This window comes from Miscanthus floridulus, chromosome 1 (assembly GCF_019320115.1).
Source record: "Miscanthus floridulus cultivar M001 chromosome 1, ASM1932011v1, whole genome shotgun sequence".
Taxonomy (NCBI): Eukaryota; Viridiplantae; Streptophyta; class Magnoliopsida; order Poales; family Poaceae; genus Miscanthus; species Miscanthus floridulus.
Window position 1 is genome coordinate 194,049,222 of NC_089580.1, and position 13,401 is coordinate 194,062,622.

General features: G+C 44.5%; 1 pseudogene; it reads right to left on the reverse strand.

The window, feature by feature from the left end:
* Window positions 1-1,078: 1,078 nt before the first annotated feature.
* Window positions 1,079-8,376, reverse strand: LOC136469237 (uncharacterized; annotated as a pseudogene).
* Window positions 8,377-13,401: the final 5,025 nt, after the last annotated feature.

Sequence of the window (13,401 nt, forward strand, 5' to 3'; positions counted from 1 at the left end):
ATAAAAATATATTTCATACTCAATCTAATGATATTTATTATATATCATAAATATTAATATATTTTGTGTATATTTGGTCAAACGTTAAAAAAATTGACCAATCGGAAATGAGATGTGCATTTATTAGGCTTGATCAACCAGTGAATTTTGAAACACCATAGTATAATTTATCCATGCAGCAATCCACCTCTAAAATGCTAGAATTACTTTTGCAAATCCAATCTATCATTTCAAAAAATTTGCAATCTATTATCCCGTACAACACAAGATAAAAAAATATATATATATGCGCTGGACATGACGGCACCGTGTTCGGCTGGCCAGATTTGGCTAGCTGGCTATCTTTTTTTTTTAGTCGGAGTAGTATTTTGCTTTCAGTAAAAACCAGTATAAACAGTGTTTTTAAAGTTCAGCCGAACACTCTCCTTACCTCCAACCATATGCCCCGGGGGCGGCACCAGACACCGTACATTGTGCCGCGGCGCAACGGGCCATCGCATCAATTCATAAAGCCATGGCCAAAACAGCTTCGCAGGCTACCACCGGTGAGTCCACGTCCGACTAGACAACTACAACAAAAATACACCGAAAAGCTGAACAGTGACGACTACGAGCGACAACGGACAACAATAGGAGTACATGGCCCGAGACAGGCACATCCATGTAACAGGTTAAATAAAATAATTAAACCATCGACATTTCGATCCTGACTGACATAAACTTAGAGATAATAAATAGCAGGGGGAAGCAGACCATGGGGGGAAGGGGCAAAGCCCAAATCCCATAACAAGATTCCAAGTTTTTTCACTCTCTCTCCATCACATCAAATCTTTGACATATATATGAAGTATTAAATGTAGATAAAAAAATAACTAATTACACAGTTTAATTGTAAATTACGAGACGAATCTTTTAAGCCTAGTTAGACCATGATTGGACAATAATTGTAAAATACAAACAAAAGTGCTACAGTGCCAAATACTGATTCCTAACAGCTATCTAAACAAGGCCCCAGTCTTCCTTCTTACACAACAGCAAGACATAAATAAGCCACCCTTGTAACCATCTGCAGGACATCCTAGGTCAGAATCGTATCATCTCCATCCACTTCCATTTCAGTATCATGTTGCTTTTGCTCATCGTCCCAGGGTGGCATAGACATCCAGAATCCAGGAGGCTTCTTGTTAGAGGATCCCAGCAACACCGTCCCTGGTCGTTTCAGGTTTCCCTTCCTTCCTGCACCCAGCAAATTAAACAACCCATGTTTTAGTGAGTGCCAAAAGTTCAGCCCAATAATGCTGTGAAAAAAAAATCTTTTTTTTTATCTCACCAACCTAACAGCTAGGCTGCAGCGTCCCAAGAAAGCAATGTAATAAAACGAAACAGCTCTCCAATACTGGAATTGCTCAAGAGCATTAATAAATCTACCTTGCCCCAAAACAGATGACATGTTACAGGCATCTTTTTTTGTACTATGATTTTAAATTTCATCCTAAACAATGCATTCTAAACAACAAGAATCACTTCACTGATCCTAATAATAAATTGGAATGATAACAAATCGTCATAAATTTCACCAGCACAACTTTCCTTTTTCTTTTAGCAAAGAAAGGTCCTTTATAAATCCAATTGAGTTGGCTCACTAGTGTATGTTTGAATCAGAACCCTGCAGTTTAAAGTATAATAATGTACTCCCTCCGCGCTTTGACTTTTCTGGTATATCCATTTTGCTATGCATGACTTTTTTGGTACATCCATTTGATATTATATCTAGATGCATAGCAAAAATGAATATACAAAAAAAAAGTCAAAACGACTTATAATTTGGAACGGAGGGAGTAGATTCGCTTCGTTATAATTTGAAACGGGGGGAGTAGATTCGCTTCGTTTATGCCCCCCCCCCCCCCCCCCCCCCCCCCAAAGAGAGAGAGAGAGAGAGAGAGTGGTTTTCTAATAGACTGGGCCAAATTGGTCCAATATGTTTTCGTGGTTCCTAAGCCAGAGGGAGGTGAGGATGAAGCCAGTTTAATCAAATGCTGTCTTTAGAGAAGATCAGGTCACTATGCATGGAGGTGGAGAACAAAATAGCATAAGCAAAGAACAAAATTAGAAGCAAGCATAGCAAAAGAGACAGGAGGGTAAACATTCTTTTTACTACTAGTTGAGTAAAAAAGATGATTATTCACCTTGACAACACATTGAGGTGACCAGAAATATAGTGTCAAGTAAATACTTCTTCGACCCTTACGAAAAGCAAGGGGCCAAACAAACCTTTCAAGAAAGCACTTGGACCAAATTGACTATGCAGCCACTTTAAATTAAAGTTTTTTTTTAACTTCCTGTATTAAGATAAGAGATGAGAACACAAGCATGCAAACATAATATGAACAGATATTCAACTTCACTATGATAAGGTCCATTAGGAACACAATGATGATATCTCCGGGAAGCATGGAATCAACCACCCTTGGGGCATGCTTCTGTTATCTACCTAAAACAAATGGGACTGATGCAACACTGGTCTCTGCCTCACTGGGACAACACAATCACATCTGTTGCAAACGATCGACCTTGTCTGGATTTGTGGCCTGGAGTGGACATGGCATTTAGACACCCATGACCCACTCATCAGCGAGTATATGGACTGAACTAGTTTAGCAGGCGATTTGTGATAATACTGGGACAATGCAACAACAGAACAAAAAGATTTGTAGAAGTAACCATGGGATGAGGGTTGCATTGCTCGAACATGATTACCTGGGGCTGCCGTCAGATATTTGGATATCCTACTGTGCATATAGCCAAAATCCACGCCGATAGTCCTTTCCGCAACAAACTCATCCACTCCTTGTAATGTGTTGTTGTTATGGCAGGTGGAGCCGGCCAGGGGCCCACGCGGCACTGTGCGTGTGAACAGTACCAGATCAGATTAGATTAGATTGGTTTGGTTTGTTAGGAAAGAGATAAATTAGATTAATTCGGTTAGGATATTACTTAGGGGTCAAGTAAGTTGTCTCTATAAAAAAGATCATCGTGTATCAGTTAGAAATGAAGCAAGAAGCAACAATTAAGTTGTTGGCTTCCCTTGGGAGCCAGCCGTACCTGGCCTCTCTCCCTCGCGTGAACAGTACCCAAGCTACTGTAGCACCGCGGGTACTGTAGCCCATCCGTCGTCGCCTCTCCCTCAGCTCTTTCCCTCTCAATCCTAGCAGCCACATAACAATCTGGTATCAGAGATCTCTGGTTCGATCATGTGCAGCCCTCTACCGAGTTCTTCCCACCAGCCGTCGCCGCACACCCACCCGCCGCCACCAGCGTCTTCGTCGGCGCTACTGCCTCACACAGCAGGCGCTCCGGCATTGGACGCACTGGCGTCCTCAGGGGTGATTGCGCCCTCTGCTCCGACGCCGTCCGCCCTCGTCCTCACCCCAGAGCAGATGACGGCCGTAATCCTGGAATTAGGGCAGGCCATGGCGAGCATCAGGGCCTTCCTCGTCGGGTCCTATGCGCCCCAGCCGCAGCCCCAGCTGCCACCTCCGCCGTCGCCACACCAACAGCAGCTACCCCCGCCGCCGCCGCCCTCGGCCGTGACCACGGTGCCGGTCATCTCGTACCCTGTGCTGCAGTAGGGGGCCATGGCTATGGATGGCATAGATCAGCATGGTCTTGTCGATGCCACCGCCACCGATGAGACCCTCGAGCACGCCTTGCACATGGTGGAGCTCATGCAGATCAGCGACTGCAACCAGCTACGTGGCTTCAACGCGGCACCAGCGACCGTCCACTTTGCCGAATCGGATCGGATCGATTCCACTATGGTTGCTGCACCGCCACCCTTAACGACGTCGCCAGCAGCACCATCGGCTGCCGTAGTGGTGCCAGTGCAGTTCCACACTGCTACGCCACTTGCTGCATCGGCGCCATCACCAACAACGATGGTGTCAGCTACGTCGTTGCGCTTCTCTTCCCCCGCCATGGTCACATCTCCAATGAAGGCCCCGGCTGCCACAACTCCGGCAGTCTCATCACCAACTTCACCAACAACCCCACCGACACTAGTGTCACCAATGCAGGCGATCATCCATGCACCGGCATTGGCAGACATGGTGCCTTTGTCACTGCCTCTACGAGCCACAACACCGATCCCTCGAGCAGGGCCGTGGCTGTTTGCATGCGCTTATTCTCTGTCGGCTCAATAGCAGGCCTTCAAAGCTCCATCGGTCGCTTGGAGTATGCCTCTAGCACAGCCCCGCTCTGCTGCACTCATAGCGGGGGTGGCTGCTCATGGAGGGCATCATCGACTCCACGTGCATTGGTCTCCTTCAGCAGGTCTGCCATGGCGATCTTCTCTGGACCACAAGGTCTTCCGCTCCAGCAATCGCCACAGCTCAAGGACGAGCTATCTTCGAGGGGTGGAGTAGTGTTATGGCAGGTGGAGCCGGCCAGGGGCCCACGTAGCACTGTGCGTGTGAACAGCACCGGGTCAGATTAGATTAGATTGGTTTAGTTTGTTAGGAAAGAGATAAATTAGATTGATTCGGTTAGGATATTACTTAGGAGTCAAGTAAGTTGTCTTTATAAAAGGGACCATCGTGTATCAGTTAGAAAAGAAGCAATAATTAAGTTGCTGGCTTCCCTTGGGAGCCAGCCGTACCTGCCTCTCTCCCTCGTGTGAACAGTACCACGCTACTGTAGCACCATGGGTATTGTAGCCGGTCCATCACCGCCTCTCCCTTAGCTCTCTCCCTCTCAATCCTAGCAGCCACATAATAGTTGTTCTTCATGTCCACAACAATCACCCAAGCCTTGCCATCCATGCTCTTCGCCTTGGTCATGAAGTAAACAAGATCATCATCATCACTCAAACTGAGTGTGGGTTGACATACGAAGAGTCCCTTGAAGGAGTGGCGGTGGCAAAGTTACATAACGAATAGGAGGGGTGGTTTTGCCTCGCTGAAGCTTGAGCACATCACAGAAGAGGATACCCCGCCAGAGGTCAATGAAGCCCATGGTGCCAGAATCTCCTCCAATTGAGATGACCTTGTTGTTGTAATGATCAAAGTGGCAGCCATATTGGCATCGATGTTGGTTTTCGTCTACTGAGATTTTGTGGGTAATCTAGATGGTTGGAGAATTGGAGTTGTATAGACAAATGACAAACTCTCCAGGGGCCATAGAATTGGGCACCCTACAGAGTGCGGCGACAATATAGAAATCACCTGCGGTGTCACGGTGGGGGCGTAGCGCATTGTAGCGCTGTTGGTGGCGGGCGTCGCAGCGCAGAATGCCAACTTGATCTAAATCAAACTCATAGGGGCTATGGAGCTTCGGCAGCTGCAGGAGCCGCTTGAGTGATGGCCCCCCACCTGCGGCCTCGTCGGTAGCCTAGTAGATGTAGTAGTCCACATCCTTGAAGATGTCCCAATGTTTAGAACTAACGATGATGCGAAGGAGGATGACGTCCTCCTCCATGGCGAGGATGTGCGGCTCCAACGGGAACACGGTGTGTGCCATTCTAGGGCATAAGACGCACAGGTGGGAGATGCGCGGCGGGCGAGCGAGGCAGAGGGTGACCTAGATCTGCTCCCCGCGCCATGTCTCGGAGAAGGCAGTTGTGTTGTTGTGGCGTTCAGCGATGTAGGCCTAGTTATCGAGGAGCACCCACTGGATTTCGCCACCTTCTTCGTTCTATAGTTGTCCATTGGCTCGGCCCGGACACGGGCCAGGCATGGCCCACAGTGGGTCGGGCCAGCATGGCACGGCACACCGTGCCTCCCGTGTCGTGGCTCCACGGGCCTCATGCCTAGCCTTCGGTCCAAGCACGTCACTACGGGCCAAAATTCATGCCGTGCCAGCTCACGGCCCAGTGACCTTAACACACTTTAAAATGTTGCTCCCATCACGCTCTTCTCAATTTTCACAATTGCACAGATTCATTCACACTCATTCACAAGCCATTAGCCAAACTCATTCACAATCATAAATATAACATTCCAAACTTATCACAGATTCTAAGTTATAACTTTTAACCAAAAGCACCAAAGGAGAAAAGACAATTAAGATAAATGAGTTGTTTGTACAATGCTGTCTCATTAAAAACTTTTCTAAGTAAACCTCACCCTTATGAGAAACCCTAGAAAGAAAAAAAGAGTGCAGCACAACTTTTAATCAAGTCTTAAACCATTGTTCAAAGGTCTCAGATACAGATATAGATAACAGATCATTCTCAAGTCTCAAACTCTCACAACTCTCAAGTCTCACACAGTCTGTACCAGTAGAAGCCACAGATGTAGATGTGTTAGCCCTAGATGTGCCAGCAGAAGCAGCCCTAGATGCATCTTTATCAAGATAGAGATTCTTGAAGGAGTCTTCCAATTCTTGGTTGTCAACAGCTTGCTGCAACCTTTTTTCTCCTAACTCCCAACCCTTTATGCAAGCCAACATCTCCACGGTTTCAGGCAACAAGTGTCGTCGCCGCTCTTCAATTATCCTTCCTGTCAAACTGAAACATGATTCTGAAGAGACAATAGAAACAAGATCAGATATAATATCTCTGGCCATTATAGAAAGTACTAGAAATATTAGTTTGTGGTCATGCCACCAGAGAAATAAATCAAAGTTATCCTTATATGCAGTGACATTGTCACTGTCTAGATAAGCTAAGAGTTCACAAGCAGCAGCAGAAGCAGATAGAGATGGAGTGGGGGCAGAGGCAGGGGAAGGATCAACAACACTAGATGATCCAGGGCCTCCAAAGATTCTTCCTCATGCCTATTTTTTCTTATCTGTATACCTTATAGGCTGTGCCGCCCTTTGAGACCTAACTGCACCAAACTTTCTCTCATATTTGTTAAACAACTTGTAAATTTTAGTTTTCACATCAGCATAATAAGAACTGTAGTCAGAACCGATGTTCTCTTTAAGTATTTGAAGAACATTAAATAAACCTCTCAACTTAGCTCTAAGACCAAGAACGAATGCAAATGAATATAACAGAGGTATATCATGCTAGTATTTAAGTAATTTAAGCTTTATAGGACATACAAAAGCTATTAGATTTTGATCTTTTTCACTACATACAAATGAGAAGCAATGTCTAACAGATGGTGCAGAATAAGTGGACTAGTTGGATAGTAAACACTAGAAAGAACAACAGTGGATTCATAAAAAATTTCTAGGAACTCCAATATCTTTTCAGCAATATACCAATGCCTTACAGTTAACAATGTTGACCCATAATTGGCATTAATGAACACAGAAAAAACATCCTTATATGGAAGCAAGTGTTTAAGCATAAGGTGTGTATCATTCCATTTAACATCCATATCTAAGCCAAACTTTCTAGGTCTAACACCCTGAGCAGTGCAGTAGTTCTTGAACATAGTAATTCTTTGATTAGAAAAAATTAAGAAGTTAATAGCAGTTCTAAAATCTTTTGTGTAAGGTTAATCTTTTGTGTAAGGTTTGAACCTCTTTAAACTAGATTTTACAATCAGATTAATGATATAACAAGCACAATGTTGATGCACAAGACTATAGTTACGCTTATTAGGATCTGAAGGATTAGGTGTAGGATCAGAACCCAAATAACCAGTAAACTTAGGTGTTAAAGTTTCCATAACCTTAGCATTAGATGAAGCATTGTCTAGAGTTATAGAAAAAACCCTGTCAATCAAACCAAACTCCTGAACCACACAAGTAACTCTTTCAGCAATATTTTCATCAGTATATTTTACCTTAATCAACCGAAGACCAATTACCTTTTTCTATAACTCCCAATCAGCACTCACATGATGAGCCACAACACTAATGTAGTCCTCCTTAGCATTACCATACCAAATATCTGATGTTAGAGCAATAGAGGAAGCAGCAGACAACATAGAGTTCTTAAGAATATTACGACGTTTAGTAAACATCTTGCTAAGATCTCTAGTGGTGGTCTGTCTAGATACCTTAATAAACCTAGGGTTATGAGCACGAACAATGTACTCTTTTTGGGCCTCTGTCTCACCAATACCTAACGGCATATCAAGCCTAGCAATCAAGCGATACAACTCAGATCTAGCAATATCAGGTTTATAGTCCCAGTTATGCACAGAACCATCAGAATTGTAAGCAAGCCAAGACTAAACCCTAGCACGTTGATCAATTTTCTGCCTACAAGTGGCCAGTGCTAGCATTAGATCTAGCAGATAAGGTTTGCTTACATATTTTACAAGTAGCTTTAGTGCAAATCTTCCTACCATTCATAGTCTCATATATCTCATCAAAATCAGCCCACATAGGTGATTTACGCTTACCAACATTAGAGTTACTAGCAACAGATGGAGCAGAGCTATTGGAGTTGGAGCCCAGCAGGTTCCTAGTCGTCGTCATGTGGCAGAACCATCCGAAATAACACACCTTCGGAGGCGCTCGTCTTCTACCAGACACTAAGCACCCTGAAAGTTGGCTATATCAGACGATTCCATCGAGCACACCCTAAGAGAGAACTTGAACAATCCACATTTTTTTCTCCAGGATCCAATAATGAGAATGAGTTTACAATTCTTAGTCCATTTCATATAACAAGAGTTCTCGGAAATACATTATTACAATGCCAAGTTTAGAGTGCGGAATTTTAAACAGCGAAATTACAATAAATATCTAATGATAAGATACAAGGATCCGTCTGTGCCCACTAGAAGAATTCTCCACACAACAGTTACTCCTCAAGCTGTACCTACAACAGGGGTAAATAAACCCTGAGTACATAATGTACTCGCAAGACTTACCCGACTAGTGAGAATAATTTTCTAACTCCAAAGGATATGATAAGCTTTATGGTTTTCTGGGTTTCCTTTTTGCAAAAAGCAACCCTAGTAGTGAATCCTTATGTATGTATTTTATTAGCAGTCATGATTAGTTCATTAGCTAACCATTCTATATAAGCATATGTTCTACTTTCAAGAAAGAGTTGAGCAATTAAATCCATTTCACCACCTTTCATCTTCTAATTCTTACTACGGTGCTAGATCGTAGATAAGTCCTACCGTATTACACAACGATTCATGAACCAATGTAGCCTAGCTAGGTGCCTCAAAACACACGCCTCGCTTATACCCTAGGCACAAGCAGAACCAACCCACCACTCTCTTGTTAAGGGGTCCAGGTCTCCGTCTAAACTTGGACTCCAAGCCCCCACACCTGAGTCCCAGACTCAGTGTGGTGCTTAGACCTCCACCATCCATGCCTCAAATCAGTCGGTCTAGAAAGAGCCAGAACGCACGACAAAAGAGCATCGAGCCTTCCCTGCTACCATAAACAAGTATGTGCTCAGGATAATAAGTCTGTGACTTGACTAGAATCCAATGCAACGGATGGTCCTTAACTAACACAGACAAGGAAAATAGTGTAACCAAGCTATGCCCCGTTGGCTGCAAGACACAACCTCTTACACCCACCAATATCTATACCATATCCCTGCCCGATCTCCATTTCCTTTCACCATTTTATCATGAGAGTGATAATAATAATCACCTATTATGAGCAACGGTAGGTTACTCACGCTACCGATAATCTAAGCATAGCAGCTACTCGACCTATGCTAGTAGGACTCATAGGTAGGTTATCTATGCATGTAATTTCAATATAAATCCTGTAACGTAAATGCACATCACATATATATCCAGTGATTATTCAAAATAAGGGTTATGCACCGGGGCTTGCCTTGGGCAGGCACGGTATCAGCTTAGTCAGTCAGTGGCAGCTCCAGGACCTCCTCCTATATAAGGATCTTCTCCTTGTACTCCTCAATCACCTCCTCGAACTCATAGTCTCTGATGGTTACGATCTCCGCCAACTCGTTCTCTACATGCATGCGATGATGATGCAACACTTAATATTTTAACGACAGCAGCTCCTAAATTAAGAATACACATGGTAAACTACTAACCTAGCTCTAAAGACTAAGATACTAAGCTAACTATCATCTTCATCAAGTAAAGTTTTGGGTTCAACTAACAAACACCTAGCTTTACAAATGAAGGATATATCTTTATTTCTACTAATGATTTAATGTATTTTTGAAACAGATAGCATTTAACTACCCTTATGTTAAGTCTATTCTAAAGCTACAAAAATTATAGTGAGCACATAATAATACCATGAAGCTACTGTAAAATTTTCAAAGCTACAAATATCACCATATTGTCACAAAAATTCCTACAATATTTAACTTAATAATATTAAGCACTCTCAAATGATTCAATAGTTCCTGGTATCAGCATATATATATATATATGAACTAAATACACCAACAGATATAGCACAATTTTAGGAACTAATAAAATTAGTTTCACAATTTTTGGATACCTATATGATTTTATATGATTTACCAAAGTTTAGCTCAGAATTAAAATGAAAAGCTATTTCTATTCTCCACGAAAAAGATAAACTCATTTCGGCCCAACGCGGCCCATGCAGTGCAACGCGCGCGAGCGCGCGGTGGCCCACAGGCGAGGCACGCCCCACACGTGGATGCGGCCTGCGGTGAGGAAGCCCGGGCACGTTGGCACTCTTGCAAAAATGCCCCTAGACTATGAGAAAAACAACCCGCAGTCCATGTTACTATTTCTATAAACAACGACTTTGCAACGGAACCCTCGTATCTTTCTCCTCTTTACAATGGCAAGGTCCTTGGTCATCCCCGCGTGCTTCAGCACGACGAGCGGTGGCATTGGCACTTACGCCGGCCACATGGGGCCCCCATTGACCTATCTACAAGGCCAATGCTCACCTATGGTTTGACGTGAGACGATGGGCGGCGGTTGCACGAGCCGAGACGCCATAGAGGGATCTCTCCATGACGACGGGCACCCTGCGGTAATGGTGACAGCGTTCAGGTGAGCCATAGAATAACAAGGCGGTAGGGGTAGCGGGTGAGCAAAGACCACTCACCAGTGACCTTATCGAGAAGCCGGCTCGGCCAGAGACGACCTGAGTGAGGCTAGCCACGTGCGCGCTATGAGGTGAACGATGGACCACAAAGGCACGGCCGCATCAACGGTGAGGAGGCGGCACTAGAGTTGCGACTAGCATGCGCATGACAAAGAGAGAGCCAAGCTAGCTAGTGGTGTAGAGGAATTGGCATGGGATAAAGTGGTGGAGACTAGCCATGACGCAGGCGACGACGGGCCTTAATGGCATGGCGGTGGGCAAAGCTCCAAAATTGGAGCTCGGCATGACGTGAGTCAAGGCAGGGTGGGGTCAGCTGGAGAGGGGGCATGAAGGTGGAGATGCGAGCATGAGGAATTGATGAGAGGTGTTCGCTCTCTGGCTTCACCATGACATGACGCGACGGTGGCGGAAAACAGAGAGAGAAAGAGGGAAAGAGAGAGATGGCGTGGCAGGTGGGCTCGGCTCATCCACGCCTTGGCGGGATGTGAGCGGCGAGCATAGGAGGCCCATGTGCCAGTGCTATGGATAACATGTGCGTGCGTCCGACCAGCTTGGCCCGCGTGTCATAGTGCCATAAATGATGTGGCGACGGCGGCTCGCCCACGTGCGCATGGTAGAGGCGACACGCATAGGGCTAGCAATAGTGTCGAGGTGCAGCGGATCAGCGTAGATGCGATGATGACGCGACTATAGCAACAGCATCGTGACGTGAGTAGTGCCAGCAGTGCGGATGTGACGGCAGCGTGGCACGGTGGCAGGACGGCCAGGCACAGGTGAGCGGTGGGCGTGGTGGCTCACGGTTGGCGGCTAGCGGTGTGCCCATCGTGGCCAGGCTACAGCAGTAGCAACCAGCCAATGTGGCCACGTGCGTGCATGCGCGCAAGCCTGGCGCACCAATGCCACGACATCAGGGGCAGGACGCCCTGGTGACCGCGCGCCAACATAAGAAGATGGTCTGAGTTCATGTTATGCATGGATTTAAAGCATTCGAGACATCTAAACCGTTGATCCAATTCCCAAACCACTTTTGCTATACCTTAGAGGGTATATTAAGCTACTAAAATAAGCCATAATACTACCCTACTCCTTAACCCAATTTCTCACAATAAATTGCTAAACATAGCAATGTTTGGCAGTCGGCAGACTTGAAAATTTTTAAGTTTTAGAGTTGAATTTGATTTTCATTTGCGATTTCTAAGATTGTGAAAATATTAGCTAGTAATATCATTTTTTGACCATAAGTATTTCAATGTCATCTATAAAGTTTATACTTCAAACTTTATTTGAGTATCACACACATATTCTATAGCATTTTTGCTTAATAAAAATTGGTTTTAAACCCTAAGTGATATAACATGACTATCAAATCAACTTTCGCTCTGCATTTTAGTTGATCGTTTTGAGTTATAGAAATTGATCTACACACTTTATCACTTGCATTAACACATAAACATGATGCTCATGACATGTTTTAGTAAATGATTTACGGTGTAATACCAAGGGTGTTACAACTCTCCTATCAAGGGGTCTAGGTCCCTGTCTAAACTTGGACTCTAAGCCCCCACTCCTGAGTCCCAGACTCAGTGTGGTACTTAGACCTCCACCATCCCTGCCTCCAATCAGTCGGTCTGAAAAGAGCCGGAACCCACAACAAGAGAGCAACGAGCCTTTCCGCTCTAATAAGCAAGTATGTGCTTAGAATAATAAGTCTGTGACCTGACTACCATCCACAGCAACGAACGGTCCTTAACCGACACGGACAGAGAAAATAGTGTAACCAAGCTATACCCCATTGGCCATGGTACACAACCTATTACACCCATCAATACCCGTATCATATCCCTGCCTGGTCTCCATTTCCTTTCACCATTTTATCATGAGAGTAATAATAATAATCACCTATTGTGAGTAACGGTAGGTTACTCATGCTATCGATAGCCTAAGCATAGTAGCTACTCAACCTATGCTAGTATGACTCATAGGTAGGTTTATCTATGCATGTAGTTTCAATATAAACCTTGTAATGTAAATGCACATCATATATATATATCCAGTGATTATTCAAAATAGGGGTTATGCACCGAGACTTGCTTTGGGCAGGCAGATTGTTAGCTATGTCAGTCGTCGGTGGCTCTTTGGCTTCCTCCTATATGAGGACCTCCTCCTCATACTCCTCGATCACCTCCTCATACTCCTCGATCACCTCCTTGTACTCCTACTCTCCGATGGTCACGAACTCCACCAACTCGTTCTCTATATGAATACGATGATGATGCAACACTTAGAATTTATGCAATAGCAACTCTTAAAATAAGAATACGCATACTAAGCTACTAAGCTAGCTCTAATGACTAAGGCACTAAGCTAACTATCATCTTTACCAAGCAAAGTGTTGGGTTCTACTAATGATTTAATATATATTTGAAACAAAGAGCATTTAACTACCCTCATGTTTAGTCTATT